Raw genomic sequence first — 18862 nt, forward strand, 5'->3', positions numbered from 1 at the left:
GGTGGGTGTTGCTATGGTGACCAGTGAGCTGAGATGAGGCAGAGCTTTACCTAGCAAAGACTTATAGATGACCTGGAGCCAGTGGGTTTGGCGGTGAATATGTAGCGAAGACCAGCCAACGAGAGCATACAGGTCGCAGTGGTGGGTAGTAGATGGGGCTTTGGTAACAAAACGGATGGCACTGTGATAGACTGCATCCAATTTGCTGAGTAGAGCATTGGAGGCTATTTTGTAAATGACATCGCCGAAGTCAAGGATGGGCAGGATAGTCAGTTTTACGAGGGTATGTTTAGCAGCATGAGTGACGGAGGCTTTGTTGCGAAATAGGAAGCTGATTCTAGATTGGATTGGAGATGCTTAATATGAGTCTGGAAGGAGAGTTTACAATCTAGCCAGACACCTTGGTATTTATAGTTGTCCACATATTCTAAGTCGGAACTGTCCAGAGTTCTGCTAGGCAGGCGGGCGGGTGCGGGCAGTGATCGGTTGAAGAGCATGCATTTAGTTTTACTAGCGTTTAAGAGCAATTGGAGGCCACTGAAGGAGTGTTGTATGTTATTACCATTTCACAAGTGGCTGAATCTCACTGGAGAAATCATCAGAGCGAGGGAAACAGCGCCCCTGTGTCTCAGTATGTGTAGCCCAGGTATCTGATGTTGTCTGGACCAAAAGAGTATAACATATAGCCACCGGAGCATTTGATTGATTGATGCCTGCAAGCATTTGGCCTCCCTTGATAAATAAATTATAAAATAATTAGCCAACCATAGTTGAGCTCAGCTTAACTGTGGATTGTCCTGGTGCAGCAAAACGCCCCCCCCCCCCCCCCGGACGTGCTACCTGTCCCAGACCCGCTGTTTTCAACTCTCTAGAGACAGCAGGAGCGGTAGAGATACTCTCAAAGATCGGCTATGAAAAAGCCAACTGACACTTACTCTTGTGTTACTGACTTGTTGCACCCTCGACAACTACTATGATTATTATTATTTGACCATGCTGGTCATTTATGAACATTTGAACATCTAGGCCATGTGCTGTTATAATCTCCACCCGGCACAGCCAGAAGAGGACTGGCCACCCCTCATAGCCTGGTTCCTCTCTAGGTTTCTTCCTAGGTTTTGGCCTTTCTAGGGAGTTTTTCCTAGCCACCGTGCTTCTACACCTGCATTGCTTGCTGTTTGGGGTTTTAGGCTGGGTTTCTGTACAGCACTTTGAGATATCAGCTGATGTAAGAAGGGCTATATAAATACATTTGATTTGATGTTCTGCAGTAGCTAGCTTGATAAATCGGCCCTCTCCTAAGCCGTGGACGGAGATGGGGATTTGGACTTGTGGTTTTGACTTAATTCTCTGTACAGGCCAATGATTATGACGCCGATTCTGATCTAACCATAAATCCATACGTTATGCCACTGGCGTTAGACGATTGAAGCTCAATATGTAGCCTAGATGTATCTTAGTAGGCTCACTTTAGCTAACTAGCTGACTTAGCTGGTTCATTGTTTCCCATGAGAGGAACTTAGGCTAGCAAGCATCTTATCTAGGTAGCCCATGACAACAAAATCTAAAAGTGTACTGTATGACAGAGACATAGACTGTTTTGCCAACGTGAAAGAGAGGGGGAGTAAAAAACAAATGTTTACTTACACACACACACACACACACACACACACACACACACACACACACAGATAAATCAGTACCATGTACAGCCACATGACATTTAGCAACATTGATTGGACTAAATTGTTTTTGGTATCTTTAAGTTTGTTTTCAATGTATTAAACTATGCATATATAGCCTTGTTGATTTGATGATGTTTAAATGTTTAAGTTGAAATGTTGCTGGAATAGGGGAGGCAGTGCTACTGTTATCTTTGTGCTGACTTGCGATAACTCTGTGGTTCTAAATCAGTAGTTGTTTAGTAAACTGTCGAAAGCATTAACTTGTTTGACCATACTGCAGGTGATATAACTGTTTGTTACATGCAAAATGTTCTTTATGGAATTCACCGGACAGATGTTGCTCTCTGGTTTTGATGAAACAAACATATGTGTAGTTGAATTTCTTATGCCACTGTGTGACTGCTGTGTTTTTGTTGTCACAGCATTATTGTATATCACATTGGCGTATTAATTAATGGGTTATAGAGCAAACAATGCAATTCTCACAACATAGGTTGTTATATGGCTTTTTTACTGGCTTGGCTTGGCTTCCTCAATGATTTTACCCACTCACCGCTACTGTGTTCCAGCAGCACAGTTTGTCCCCTCATTGATGTCCTTCAGAGTGTTCATTATATACAGTCTTCACACTGGGAGAGAGCGAGAGAGGGAAAAAGGGGGTAAGATAAAGATAGAAAGGGGAGGGAGAGAGAGGGGGAACGAGAGATCAGGACAAGACAGAAATAGTGATGAGATAAAGAAAGACCACCCACATCTACACACAACCTCCTAGTAATTGTCTGACTGCAGGTGTAGCCATCCTCTCATTTTGGTGACGTGCAATATGGATCATTGCTGATCCTCTTCCTCTCCTCCTCCTGTGTTTGGTCAAAGGTAGACTCCATTTACTCTATGTACCAAGGGGTGTAGTGGGTCACCTCCTCCATAACCTTCTCAAAGCAGGGATTACACCTGGTGGTGTCACATCGGCGGGAGATGTACACCTTATTACGTACACCCACGTACATACTAGAAAAAGGCAGGTTTCCAGTAGAACATGTTATTACAATATTGAGAATAGGGGTGGTACTGTATTTTCAAATGTGTTGGCGGAATACGTTAATTAGCTAGCTAGCTAGCTAGTTATTGTACTCATCAAGGATTTTTTTAAATAGGAAGTCAACTCGGCTGTTTACAGCTAGCGTTAGACAACTAGCTAGGAATTGTAGATAGTTAAGACCTGAATGTCTCTCTGGTTGATACCATTAACTACCTAGCTACAGTGGGGGGGGGAAAGTATTTGATCCCCTGCTGATTTTGTATGTTTGCCCACTTACTAAGAAATGATCAGTCTATAATTTTAATAGTAGGTTTATTTGAACAGTGAGAGATAGAATAACAACAAAAAAATCCAGAAAAACTCACGTCAAAAATGTTATAAAATGTTTTGTATTTTAATGAGGGAAATAAGCATTTGACCCCTCTACAAAACATGACTTAGTACTTGGTGGCAAAACCCTTGTTGGCAATCACAGAGGTCAGATGTTTTGTTGTAGTTGGCCACCAGGTTGGCACATATCTCCTGAGGGATTTTGTCCCACTCCTCTTTGCAGATCTTCTCCAAGTCATTAACTTCTCTAGGGCCGGCGGGACGAAATCGTCCCACCTACGTAACAGCCAGTGGAATCCTGTGGCTCGTTATTCAAATACCTTAGAAATGCTATTACTTCAATTTCTCAAACATATGACTATTTTACACCATTTTAAAGACAAGACTCTCGTTAATCTAACCACACTGTCCGATTTCAAAAAGGCTTTACAACGAAAGCAAAACATTAGATTATGTCAGCAGAGTACCCAGCCAGAAATAATCAGACACCCATTTTTCAAACTAGCATATAATGTCACAAAAACCCAGAAGACAGCTAAATGCAGCACTAACCTTTGATGATCTTCATCAGATGACACACCTAGGACATTATGTTATAAAATACATGCATGTTTTGTTCAATCAAGTTCATATTTATATCAAAAAACAGCTTTTTACATTAGCATGTGACGTTCAGAACTAGCATACCCCCCACAAACTTCCGGTAAATTTACTAAATTACTCACGATAAACGTTCACAAAAAGCATAACAATTATTTTAAGAATTATAGATACAGAACTCCTCTATGCACTCGATATGTCCGATTTTAAAATAGCTTTTCGGTGAAAGCACATTTTGCAATATTCTAAGTAGATAGCCCGGCATCACAGGGCTAGCTATTTAGACACCCAGCATGTTTAGCACTCACCAAAGTCAGATTTACTATAAGAAAAATGTTATTACCTTTGGTGTTCTTCGTCAGAATGCACTCCCAGGACTTCTACTTCAATAACAAAATGTTGGTTTGGTGCCAAATAATCCATCGTTATATCCAAATAGCGGCGTTTTGTTTGTGCGTTCAAGACACTATCCGAAAGGGTAAAGAAGGGTGACGAGCATGGCGCATTTCGTGACCAAAAAATTCTAAATATTCCATTACCGTACTTCGAAGCATGTCAACCGCTGTTTAAAATCAATTTTTATGCGATTTTTCTCGTAAAAAAGCGATAATATTCCAACCGGGAATCTGCATTAAGGTAAACAGACGAAAGAAAATAAAGCATGGGGTCGACTCGGGCACGCGCCTAAGCCCATAGTACTCTGATTGGCCACTTGCCAAAAGCGATAATGTGTTTCAGCCAGAGGCTGCCTCGATATCATTCAGCTTTTTCCCGGGCTCTGAGAGCCTATGGGAGCCGTAGGAAGTGTCACGTTATAGCAAAGATCCTCAGTCTTCAATAAAAAGAGCCAAGATGAACAACAACTTGTCAGACAGGCCACTTCCCATATAGAATCCTCTCAGGTTTTTGCCTGCCATATGAGTTCTGTTATCCTCTCTGGGCTAGGCGGGACGAATTCGTCCCACCTACGTAACAGCCAGTTGAATCCTGTGGCGCGATTTTCAAAACCTTTGAAATGCTATTACTTCAATTTCTCAAACATATGACTATTTTACAGCTATTTAAAGACAAGACTCTCGTTAATCTAACCACACTGTCCGATTTCAAAAAGTCTTTACAACGAAAGCAAAACATTAGATTATGTCAGCAGAGTACCAAGCCAGAAATAATCAGACACCCATTTTTCAAGCTAGCATATAATGTCACTAAAACCCAGAAGACAGCTAAATGCAGCACTAACCTTTGATGATCTTCATCAGATGACAACCCTAGGACATTACGTTACACAATACATGCATGTTTTGTTCAATCAAGTTCATATTTATTTCAAAAACCAGCTTTTTACATTAGCATGTGACGTTCAGAACTAGCATACCCCCCGCAAACTTCCGGCGAATTCACTAACGATTTACTAAATTACTCACGATAAACGTTCACAAAAAGCATAACAATTATTTTAAGAATTATAGATACAGAACTCCTCTATGCACTCGATATGTCCGATTTTAAAATAGCTTTTTGGTGAAAGCACATTTTGCAATATTCTAAGTACATAGCCCAGGCATCACGGGCTAGCTATTTAGACACCCGGCAAGTTTAGCACTCACCAATATCAGGTTTACTATGATAAAAGTTTGATTACCTTTTGTTGTCTTCGTCAGAATGCACTCCCAGGACTGCTACTTCAATAACAAATGTTGGTTTGGTCCAAAATAATCCATCGTTATATCCGAATAGCGGCGTTTTGTTCGTGCGTCCCAGACACTATCTGAAATGGTAAATCAGGGTCACGCGCATGGCGCAATTCGTGACAAAAAAAATCTAAATATTCCATTACCGTACTTCGAAGCATGTCAACCGCTGTTTAAAATCCATTTTTATGCCATTTTTCTCGTAAAAAAGCGATAATATTCCGACCGGGAATGTCCATTTAGCTAAACAGAGGAAAGTAAACAAAGCTTTCGGTCGACGCGGGCACGAGCCTGAGTCTCACAGTACTGTAACCAGCCACTACCCAAACGCGCTACTTTTTTTCAGCCAGAGCCTGCAAAGCCACGATTCAGCTTTTTACCGCCTTCTGAGACCCTATGGCAGCCGTAGGAAGTGTCACGGGACAGCTAAGATCCTCACTCTTCAATAAACAGAGACAAGAAGAACGACACCTTGTCAGACAGGCCACTTCCTGCATGAAACCTTCTCAGTTTTTTGCCTGCCAAATGAGTTCTGTTATACTCACAGACACCATTCAAACAGTTTTAGAAACTTTAGGGTGTTTTCTATCCATATGTAATAAGTATATGCATATTCTAGTTACTGGGTAGGAGTGGTAACCAGATTAAATCGGGTACGTTTTTTATCCGGCGGTGTAAATACTGCCCCCTAGCCCTAACAGGTTAAACTCACAGACACCATTCAAACAGTTTTAGAAACTTTAGGGTGTTTTCTATCCAAAGCCAATAATTATATGCATATTCTAGTTACTGGGCAGGAGTAGTAACCAGATTAAATCGGGTACGTTTTTTATCCGGCCGTGTCAATACTGCCCCCCCCTTCTTCTTGAGCCACTCCTTTGTTGCCTTGGCCATGTGTTTTGGGGTCATTGTCATGCTGGAATACCCATCCACGACCCATTTTCAATGGGGGGAAGGAGGTTCTCACCCAAGATTTGACGGTACATGGCCCCGTCCATCGTCCCTTTGATGCGGTGAAGTTGTCCTGTCCCCTTAGCAGAAAAAGCATGTTTCCACCTCCATGTTTGACGGTGGAGATGGTGTTCTTGGGGTCATAGGCAGCATTCCTCCTCCTCCAAACTCGGCGAGTTGAGTTAATGTCAAAGAGCTCCATTTTGGTCTCATCTGACCACAACACTTTCACCAGTTGTCCTCTGAGTCGTTCAGATGTTCATTGGCAAACTTCAGACGGGCATGTATATGTATTCTTGAGCAGGGGGACCTTGCGGCCGCTGCAGGATTTCAGTCCTTCACGGCGTAGTGTGTTACCAATTGTTTTCTTGGTGACTATGGTCCCAGCTGCCTTGAGATCATTGACAAGATCCTCCCGTGTAGTTCTGGGCTGATGCCTCACCATTCTCATGATCATTGCAACTCCACGAGGTGAGATCTTGCATGGAGCCCCAGGCCAAGGGATATTGACAGTTCTTTTGTGTTTCTTCCATTTGCGAATAATCGCACCAAATGTTGTCACCTTCTCACCAAGCTGCTTGGCGATGGTCTTGTAGCCCATTCCAGCCTTGTGTAGGTCTACAATCTTGTCCCTGACATCCTTGGAGAGCTCTTTGGTCTTGGCCATGGTAGAGAGTTTGGAATCTGATTGATTGATTGCTTCTGTGGACAGGTGTCTTTTTTACAGGTAACAAGCTGCGGTTAGGAGCACTCCCTTTAAGAGTGTGCTCCTAATCTCAGCTCGTTACCTATATAAAAGACACCTGGGAGCCAGAAATCTTTCTGATTGAGAGGGGGTCAAATACTTATTTCCCTCATTAAAATGCTAATCAATTTATAACATTTCTGAGATGCGTTTTTCTGGATATTTTTGTTGTTATTCTGTCTCTCACTGTTCAAATAAACCTACCATTAAAATTATAGACTGATCCTTTCTTTGTCAGTGGGCAAACGTACAAAATCAGCAGGGGATCAAATACTTTTTTCCCCCACTGTTGGTCAAAGCAATGTATAGCTAGATATTCGTATTTTCGGCATAGTCATAAATATCTAGCTAGCTAAATAACGAGCTAGGTAGCGAGAGTCATAACTTTGAGAACCGTGATGTGTTTGCTTACAGGAAAAACTTTTATTGGTAACATCAGGTAACAGGATCGCCTCACAGCCTCACCTAATACAGGTCCTTATGGAATTCACCATTAATACAGGATAGCTTCACTAATAACTAATCCTGTAAAAATAAATAGAAGTGCCCTACTAACTTCTAACAAACCCTCCCCAACCCCCCATCCCTGTCCAACCTCAATAATCCTACACATCAATCTTTCCCTCTCTTCCAAATACTTACAACAACACATCAAACCATTCACATGCTTACCAACCAGATGTACTGATATGACAAGTTCAATGTACAATGTCCTTAGCGAGACTGAGAAAATGCCACCTCTTCCTTCCTAATCTGACATTGAATCTTGGTCAACCGACATTTCTTTGGATGACATGTACTGTAAATGGCAGCCCTTGGGCTCGCTGTCCCAGTTACTTTGAGGAGCAGTTCTCTCTCTGTGAGTCTAACCCCAAGAAGTTCTGGAAAATGGTTAAAGACCTGGAGAATAAACCCTCCTCCTCCCAGCTGCCCATGTCCCTTAATGTTGATGATATGGTTGTTACTGATAAGAAGCACATGGCTGAGCTCTTTAATTACCACTTCATTAAGTCAGGATTCCTATTTGACTCAGCCATGCCTCCTTGCCCGTCCAACATTTCCTCATCTCCCACACCTTCTAATGCGACTCTCCCCGATGCTTCTCCCACTTTTCCCCCTGCCCCGCTACAAAGTTTCTCCCTGCAGGCAGTCACTGAGTCCGAGGTGCTAAAGGAGCTACTTAAACTTGACACCAAAAAAACATCTGGGTCAGATGGTTTGGACCCTTTCTTACATTTACATTTACATTTAAGTCATTTAGCAGATGCTCTTAACCAGAGCGACTTACAAATTGGTGCATTCACCTTATGATATCCAGTGGAACAACCACTTTACAATAGTGCATCTAAATCTTTTAAGGGGGGGGGGGGGGGTTAGAAGGATTACTTTATTCTATCCTAGGTATTCCTTAAAGAGGTGGGGTTTCAGGTGTCTCCGGAAGGTGGTGATTGACTCCGCTGTCCTGGCGTCGTGAGGGAGCTTGTTCCACCATTGGGGTGCCAGAGCAGCGAACAGTTTTGACTGGGCTGAGCGGGAACTGTGCTTCCTCAGAGGTAGGGGGGCCAGCAGGCCAGAGGTGGATGAACGCAGTGCCCTTGTTTGGGTGTAGGGCCTGATCAGAGCCTGAAGGTATGGAGGTGCCGTTCCCTTCACAGCTCCGTAGGCAATCACCATGGTCTTGTAGCGGATGCGAGCTTCAACTGGAAGCCAGTGGAGAGAGCGGAGGAGCGGGGTGACGTGAGAGAACTTGGGAAGGTTGAACACCAGACGGGCTGCGGCGTTCTGGATGAGTTGTAGGGGTTTAATAGCACAGGCAGGGAGCCCAGCCAACAGCGAGTTGCAGTAATCCAGACGGGAGATGACAAGTGCCTGGATTAGGACCTGCGCCGCTTCCTGTTTGAGGCAGGGTCGTACTCTGCGAATGTTGTAGAGCATGAACCTACAGCATCGGGTCACCGCCTTGATGTTAGTGAAGAACGACAGGGTGTTGTCCAGGATCACGCCAAGGTTCTTAGCACTCTGGGAGGAGGGGACAAGGGAGTTGTCAACCGTGATGGCGAGATCATGGAACGGGCAGTCCTTCCCCGGGAGGAAGAGCAGCTCCGTCTTGCCGAGGTTCAGCTTGAGCTGGTGATCCGTCATCCACACTGATATGTCTGACAGACATGCAGAGATGCGATTCGCCGCCTGGTTATCAGAAGGGGGAAAGGAGAAGATTAATTGTGTGTCGTCTGCATAGCAATGATTGGAGAGACCATGTGAGGATATGACAGAGCCAAGTGACAACTTTCTTCTTTAAGGTTGCTGCCCCTACCATCACCAAGCCTATCTCCAACCTGTTTAACCTGTCTCTCCTTTCTGTGGAGGTTCCCATTGATTGGAAGGCAGCCACAGTTTGTCCTTTATTTAAAGGGGGAGATCAAGCTGATCCTAACTGTTATAAGCCTATTTCTATTTTGCCTTGTTTATCAAAAGTGTTGGAAAAACTTGTCAATAATGACTGGCTTTCTTGATGTCTATAGTATTCTCTCGGGCATGCAATCTGGTTTCCGCTCAGGTTATGGATGTGTCACTGCAACCTTAAAGGTCCTCAATGATGTCACCATTGCCCTTGATTTTTTATTTTTATTGACATGGCCAAAGCTTTTGATACGGTAGACCATTCATTTCTTGTGGGCCGGCTAAGGAGTATTGGTGTCTCGGAGGGGTCTTTGGCCTGGTTTGCTAACTACCTCTCTCAAAGAATGCAGTGTTTAAAGTCAAACAATCTGCTGTCTCAGCCACTGCTTGTCACAAAGGGAGTACCCCAATGCTCGATTCTAGGTCCCACGCTCTTCTCAATTTACATCAAAAACATAGCTCAGGCAGTAGGAAGCTCTCTCATCCATTTATATGCAGGTGATACAGTCATACTCAGCTGGCCACTCCACAGATTTTTGTGTTAAATACACAACAACAAAGCTTTCTTAGTGTCCAACAAGCTTTCTCTACCCTTAACACCTCTTACCAAACACCTCCAAAGCAAAGGTCATGTGGTTTGGTAAGAAGAATGCCCCTCTTCCCACAGGTGTTATTACTACCTCTGAGGGTTTAGAGCTTGAGGTTTGTCACCTCATACAAGTACTTGGGAGTATGGCTAGACAGTGCACTTAGGACTCTGCACTTGTGTTGTCTCTCTTGTTGTGATGTGTGTTTGTCCTATATTTATATTGTATTTATTTATTTATTTTTAATCCCAAGCCCCTGTCCCCGCAGGAGGCCTTTTGGTAGGCCGTCATTGTGAATAAGAATTTGTTCTTAACTGACTTGCCAAGTTAAATGAAGGTTAAATAAAAAAAATAGTAATTCTGCCACACACCTATCATAATGGCTCTAATTTTACATTTGGCCTCACCTATCTCTCCCAGTCATATTATCTAAACAAACTTGACTGTGTATCAGGGTTCTCCAACAAATTTGACCCGTGGGTGGTTATTTTCCCCCTAAGTTTCATGAGCACATTAAACATTATTTTTTTTTTAATGTGAATCTTATTAGGTTCGAAATGATTATGTTTTATGAAATACTATCTGTTTGGGCTACTTGCGGTCAATTTGCAGTGTACAAATTGTTTATAATTATAAAACGGGTTTTTGGATCCTGAATGTTGATTGGACAAGCAGTGTTTCAAGAAGTACTGCATTGTCCATCACAGGCACACTATGCCTGCTAACAGTTGCACTATGCCTGCTAACAGTTCCATTTGTATTTTCAGTGCACCTTCATATCATCATGTTCATCTTGCTGTCCAAATCATCTCTTGTATTTATCTCAACTTGCACATTATTTGCCCTTGCTTCTAGCCTAGCATTTGGTTTGGTAAAGCGAGAGTTAACATACGCCTCGCTGTCCGCATTGTTTCACTTTTGAATTTCGATATCTGTACCATACATACAGAGTGAATGGAGGCCAGATGAGATGAGACAACTTTTTGAACCAGGTGAAATCACGCACCCAGCGTCATTATCATGGATATATCCAAGTAAATGCCTATTGAAAAAACTAAAATTGTAGTGTACAGTCATTCCAGGTGCAATGTTTGACATGACTGAGTTAGCTGAAGTTGGCTAGCTATCTAGCTAGAGACAAGAAAGTTATCCAGCCTGCATAGCAACCATTTTGCATAGATTGGTTGGCTGACAAGGTCATGAAATTGATGCTCACGCATAAATGTAGCCGGAATGGTGTGCATTGTTATGATTCTGAACGGTCAGATAGCTAGGAACGATGACAAGAAGCTGTGGGGAATCATTGGTGGCCCGTTTCAGCTCGTTGTATCTTGTTATTGATACCATTACTTATTTTTGAGGTGATTTGACTGATGTCATGTCTATGCTAATATGGCTCAAATTCGCTAGCTAGCTAACTAACAACTGTAACATTGTGTATGAGAGACAAGTGCTCATTGTGCAAATGTACAGTGCCTTGCAAAAGTATTCATCCCCTTAGCGTTTTTCCTATTTTGTTGCATAACAACATGTCATTTAAATGGATTTGAAATGGACATACACAAAATAGTCCAAATTGGTGAAGTGAAAAAAATTACTTGTTTAAAAAAAAAAAAAAATGTAAATGAAAAAGTAGTGCATGCATATGTTTTCATCCCCTTTGCTATGAAGCCCCTAAATAAGATCTGGTGCAACGAGGTACCTTCAGATGTCACATAATTAGTTAAATAAAGTCCACCTGTGTGCAATCTAAGTGTCACATGATATGTCACATGATCTCAGTATATATACACATGTTCTGAAAGGACCCAGAATCTGCAACACCACTATGCTCTCCAAACAGGTCAGGGACAAAGTTGTGGAGAAGTACAGATCAGGGTTGGGTTATATGAAAATATCAGAAACTTTGAACATCCTAGGGAAAGTCCGCCTGTGTGCAATCTAAGTGCCACATGATCTCAGTATTAATACGCCTGTTCTGAAAGGCCCCATAGTCTGTCTGCAACACCACTAAGCAAGGGGCACCACCAAGCAAGCGGCAGCATGAAGACCAAGGAGCTATCCAAACAGGTCAGGGACAAAGTTGTGGAGAACTACAGATCAGGGTTGGGTTATAAAAAATATCAGAAACTTTGAACATCCCACTGAGCACCATTAAATCCATTATTAAAAAATGGAAAGAATATGGCACCACAACAAACTTGCCAAGAGAGGACTGTCCACCAAAACTCACGGACCAGGCAAGGAGGGCATTAATCAGAGAGGCAACAAAGAGACCAAAGATAACCCTGAAGGAGCTACAAAGCTTGACAGCGGAAATGGGAGTATCTGTCTATTGGACAACTTTAAACCATACACTCCACAGAGCTGGGCTTTACGGAAGAGCAGGCAGAAAAAAGCCATTGCTTACAGTAAAAAATAAGCAAACACGTTAGGTGTTCGCCAAAAGGCATGTCGGAGACTCCACAAACATATGGAAGAAGGTACTCTGTTCAGATTAGACTTTTTTTTTGCTTTTTGGCCATCAAGGAAAATGCTATGTCTGGCGCAAACCCAACACCTCTCATCCTCCCGAGAAAACCATCCCAACCGTGAAGCATGGTGGTGGCAGCATCATGCTTTGGGGATGTTTTTCATCGGTAGGGACTGGGAAACTGGTCAGAATTTAAGGAATGACGGATGGCGCTAAATACAGGGAAATTCTTGAGGGAAACCTGTTTCAGTGTTCCAGAGATTTGAGACTGGAACGGAGGTTCACCTTCCAGCAGGACAATGACCCTAAGCATACTGCTAAAGCAACACTCGAGTGGTTTAAGGGGAAACATTTAAATGTCTTGGAATGGCCTAGTCAAAGCCCAGACCTCAATCCAATTGAGAATCTGTGCTGTGACTTAAAGATTGCTGTACACCAGCGGAACCCATCCAACTTGAAGGAGCTGGAGCAGTTTTGCCTTGAAGAATGGGCAAAAATCCCAGTGGCTAAATGTGCCACTGGGATATAGAGACATACCCCAAGAAACTGCAAGCTCAAGTTTTCCGTTTTCTGTCTTATTTCTTGTTTGTTTCACCCCCCAAAATATTTGGAATTTTCAAAGTCGTAGGCATGTTGTGTAACTCAATTGATACAAACCCCCAAAAATCCATTTTAACTTCTTATGGCATAGGGGCAGTATTTCGACGTCTGGATGAGAAGTGTGCCCAAAGTAAACTGCCTGTTACTCAGGCTCAGAAGCTAGGATATGCATATAATTGGTAGATTTGGATAGAAAACACTCTAAAGTTTGTTTTAACAAAACTGTTAAAATAATGTCTGTGAGTATAACAGAACTGATATGGCAGGCAAAAACCTGAGGAAAATCCATCCAGGAAGTGGGATTTTTTTGATGTGGGTATTTTCAATTGAATACCTGTACAGTATCTAATGGGTTAGGACCCAGATTGCAGTTCCTATGGCTTCCACTAGATGTCAACAGTCTTTAGACTTTGTTTCAGGCTTATGTTCTGAAAAATGAAGAAGAATGAGACTGTTTTTGTCAGTGGACTGAGGAAGAATGTAGAGCTGGTTTGCCTTCGTTGTTTTTCCTTTCTATTGAATATGCTATTGTCCGGTTGAAATATTATTGATTATTTAGACAATTGACAACCTGAGGATTAATTATAAACATCGTTTGACATGTTTCAACAAACTTTACCGGTACTATTTGTCACGCCCTGACCTGAGAGAGACGGTTTATTTCTCTATTTTGTTAGGTCAGGGTGTGGGTTGGCCATTCTATGGTTTATATTTCAATGTTTTGGCCAGGTATGGTTTCCAATCAGAGGCAGCTGCCTATCGTTGTCTCTGATTGGGAACTATACTTAGGCAGCCCTTTTTCCCTCCTTGTGTTGTGGGATCTTATTTTTGTACTGCTGTGTAAAGCCTGCAAGACGTGACGGTCGTGTTCCATTGTTTGTTATTTTGTTTAAGTGTTCAGAGTTCAATTAAATTCAAGATGAACACATACCACACTGCACCTTGGTCTACTCCTTTTGGCGATTGTTACACTATTAGGATGTATTCGTCTGCATGTTATGACCGCCTTGGAGCCAGTGGATTACTGAACAAAACGCGCCAACAAACAGAGTTTTTGGGATATAAAGAGGGACTTTATCGAACAAAACAAACATTTATTGTGTAGCTGGGACTCTTGTGACTGCAACCATATCAAGATCTTCAAAGGTAAGTGATTAATTTTATCGCTATTTCTGACTTTTGTAATTCCTTTACTTGGTTGTAAAATGTTTGTATGCTTTTGTAAGCGGGGCGCAGTCCTCAGATAATCGCATGGTATGCTTTCGCCGTAAAGCGTTTTTGAAATCTGACAAAGCGGCTGGATTAACAAGAAGTTAATCTTTAAACCGATGTTTAATACTTGTATTTTCTATGAATTTGGCGCTCTGCAATTTCACCGGATGTTGTCGAGGTGGGTTGCTAGTGGAACGCCTGCGCCAGAAAGGTTAATTCCAGGTTGTAAGGGAACATAATAGGAAAAATGCCAAGGGGGGTGAATACTTTCGTAAGCCACTGTATTTATATTTTCACTAAACATTTGGAGACTAAGGATAGTTTACATGTTGTCAGCAGTTTAAGCAAACCCCGTCTGTTTTGGCCCATAGCACACACGTCGGCTTTGTTGCTAAACAACCAGGGTTGGGGAGTAATGGATAACATGTAATCCGTTGCATGTAAGGCTGGGATTACAAAAACACGGTACTGTCATCTGTTACATTACCAGCAACAATATTGTAATCAGATTACAGCTACTTTTGAAAAACTAGATGATTACTTCGAGGATTACTTTTATATTTAGAAAGGACGTTTGCGAAAAACAATCTTTGACAATTCTCTGTTTTCTCAATAACATGCAAATCAGCATTGAAAAAAAGATGGAAGTTTAAGTTTGTTCCACCTGAGCGAGTCTGACCACAAGTCAGAGGCCACCATGATGACACACCAAATATGTTTGATCAATCGCTGGAAAGCGCAGGAATAGGATTTTGTAGGCTAAAGTCCAAGGTATGTCTTCCAATGGTGCGACTGCGGTCAGTATCCAAAGATTATCTAACTTGAATAAACATGTGGAGGTAAGGGTGACAGCAGTGGTGTAGTCTACGACGATATGAATATCACTTATTAATGATAACTACATAACACATTGATGTGAATCACACTGCTGCTCTCTCCTTTAGCTATTTGCGCCTAACCGATTAAGGTTGTTGAGGATGACTGTTCACAAATCTAAATGTGTATTTGAACCCAATAATTGTTGAATTCAAGAAGTTTAAACTGCCTATCAATCTTTGTTTTTGAAACCAGTGGACAGCCAGCAAAAAAATACATTCTTGCAAAAGCTGCATAGCGTGGATCCCAGCCTATGGAATAAAAGTGGGGCTTTTATTGCTCAATCTAATTCATACTGATAAAAAAAATATCCATTGGCCTAATGGACACATGCTCAAACTTGCAACTTTTGATTGGTCCTTTAAGTAGAGTCTATCTGTAGTTGCTACATCCATATTTTTGACTCATAAATTATATATAAACTCAGCAAAAAAAGAAACGTCCCTTTTTCAGGACCCTGTCTTTCAAAGATAATTCGTAAAAATCCAAATAACTTCACAGATATTCATTGTAAAGGGTTTCAACACTGTTTCCCATGCTTGTTCAATGAACCATAAACAATTAATGAACATACACCTGTGGAACTGTCGTTAAGACACTAACATTTTACTGATGGTAGGCAATTAAGGTCACAGTTATGAAAACTTAGGACACTAAAGAGGCCTTTCTACTGACTCTGAAAAACCCCAAAAGAAAGATGCCCAGGGTCCCTGCTCATCTGCGTGAACGTGCCTTAGGCATGCTGCAAGGAGACATGAGGACTGCAGATGTGGCCAGGGCAATAAATTGCAATGTCCGTACTGTGAGATGCCTAAGACAGCGCTACAGGGAGATAGGATGGACAGCTGATCGTATTCACAGTGGCAGACCACGTGTAACAACACCTGCACAGGATCGGTACATCCAAACATCACACCTGCGGGACAGGTACAGGATGGCAACAACAACTGCCCGAGTTACACCAGGAACGTACAATCCCTCCATCAGTGCTCAGACTGTCCGCAGTAGGCTGAGAGAGGCTGGACTGAGGGCTTGTAGGCCTATTGTAAGGCAGGTCCTCACCAGACATCACTGGCAACAATGTCGCCTATGGGCACAAACCCACTGTAGCTGGACCAGACAGGACTGGCAAAAAGCGCTCTTCACTGACAAGTTGCGGTTTTGTCTCACCAGGGGTGATGGTCGGATTCGCGTTTATCGTCGAAGGAATGAGCGTTACACTGAGGCCTGTACTCTGCAGCAGGATGGATTTGGAGGTGGAGGGTCCGTCAGGGTCTGGGGCGGTGTGTCACAGCATCATCTGACTGAGCTTGTTGTCATTGCAGGCAATCTCAACACTGTGCGTTACAGGGAAGACATCCTCCTCCCTCATGTGGTACCCTTCCTGCAGGCTCATCCTGACCAGCATGACAGTGCCACCAGCCATACTGCTCATTCTGTGCATGATTTCCTGCAAGACAGGAAGGTCAGTGTTCTGAAATGGGCAGCGATGAGCCCGGATCTCAATCCCATTGAGCACGTCTGTGACCATGATGAGTCCATGAGGAGGAGATGCACTGCAGTTCTTAATGCAGCTGGTGGCCAAACCAGATACTGACTGTTACTTTTGATTTTGATCCTCCCTTTATTCAGGGACACATTATTCCATTTCTGTTAGTCACATGTCTGTGGAACTTGTTCAGTTTGTGTCTCAGTTGTTGAATCTTGTTATGTACATAGAAATATTTACACATGTTAAGTGTGCTGAAAATAAACGCAGTTGACAGTGAGAGGATGTTTCTTTTTTTGCTGAGTTTATATAAGTACACTACCATTCAAAAGTTTGGGGTCACTTAGAAATGTCCTTGTTTTTGAAAGAAATGCAAATTTTTTTTGTCTATTAAAATAACATCAAATTGATCAGAAATACAATGTAGACATTAATGTTGTAAATGACTATTGTAGCTGGAAACTGCAGATTTTTTTATGGAATATCTACATAGGCCCATTATCAGCAACCATCACTCTTGTGTTCCAATGGCACGTTGTGTTAGCTAATCCAAGTTTATCATTTTAAAAGTCTAGTTGATCATTAGAAAACCCTTTTGCAATTATGTTAGCACAGTGTTCTGAGAAATTAATGAATCCTATTCCATGTGAGAAATTGCCAAGAAACTGAAGATCTCGTACAATGCTGATCGTACAAGATCTTGTACACACTTATATTGTCAAGTACATTAATTGGGTAAACCTACTCTAGGAGTATGTATTAGGCTGTTTGAGAGAAGGTTTGAATGCAAATCAACCAATCCAATGTGAGTACAACAGTTGTTGAAGTGCAGTAGATGTATTTTTTGATTTAACCTTTATTTAGCTAGGCAAGTCAGTTAAGAACAAATTATTATTTACAATGATGGCCAAACCCGGACGATGTTGGGCCAATTGTGCGCCGCCCTATGGGACTCCCAATCACAGCCGGATGTGATTCAGCCTGGATTCGAACCAGGGACTGTAGTGATGCGTTTTGCTTTGAAATGCAGTTTCTTAGACCGCTGCACCACTCATTAGCCCCAAATAAAGCTACTGTACTCTAGCAGTAGTCAAGCTGCTTATGCTGAAAAGTGCATAGGTCAAATTAGCTTTTTTTCACTTAAAATGTATTTATTTTTTATACAGCTCCTAGAGAGTTTGGTTGAGCCCTGAGGGGTTGCCTTTTTGGGGAGATGGGAGGAGAGATCCCGCACAGGGCCCCCATGCTTCATGCGAGACGTCAAACATGGTGGAAAACAAATGATAACTCAATGCGATTCGACAGAGGAACCGCTCGCTATCTACCTTATGGCCAAAGAAGCACCTCGCCTCAAGGTTTCTTATGCAACCAACCAAAACAGTGCAGTCGTGAGTTCCAAGAAGGTCCACTTTGAGTCAGGCCAAGTGTTTGCTATTGACCTTGGCACAATGTTCTCGAGTAGGGATAGCAAGTCAAAGGGTGAGCTGTCACCACGTTTGCTCTCTCTGACGAAGGTTGTTTGACTAAAGGCTTAGCTTGATGTATCTGAAACTTGCATTGAAGTTAAGTCTGCATCCGGACATCTGTATCGAGCCAGGTATTGTTCGCCTGCGGTATGAATACGGAATGCAGCATACACTGTATAATTTGATTGTGTAGTATGTAAACACATCATGTGAGGTACAGAACCACAATCTTATTTGTGATGTTCTGTAACTCAGGGTTGAGGTTAATTCAGTCCATTCAGGGAGTGAATTCAAATTCTTAAATTGAAAATTCCTCCATGTTTTCCATGAGGATTTTCTCAGTTCAGGTCACTTTCAGAACTGACTAGATTGAAAACTGAACTGACGCCACAATCGTGCTGTAACCCTGTCCTGCTGAATTTGCTCCCAGGTGTTTATGTTCTTTTTGTTGTGTGTTTGTGTCACCAGGTGTACTTTGGAAGATGACAAAGTATCCTGAGAGAGAAGGGAAACAAGGTCTTCCGGGAGTCAAGGGCCCAGCGGAAATCGTCTTCAGGAGGACAGTCGACGTGGGAGAGAGTCAGAGGACAAAACACCTCCCCCTCCCTCCAAAGACCCAACCAACCAGCTTGGCTTCAACACTCGTGACATTGGTGAGGGGGCTGTTGTCGGAGTCAGTGAGGTGTGGTGGGAGTGGGCTGAGGTTATGATGCATCCA

The sequence above is a fragment of the Salmo salar genome, chromosome 17, assembly GCF_965601325.2.
Source record: "Salmo salar chromosome 17, fSalSal1, whole genome shotgun sequence".
Classification (NCBI taxonomy): Eukaryota; Metazoa; Chordata; class Actinopteri; order Salmoniformes; family Salmonidae; genus Salmo; species Salmo salar.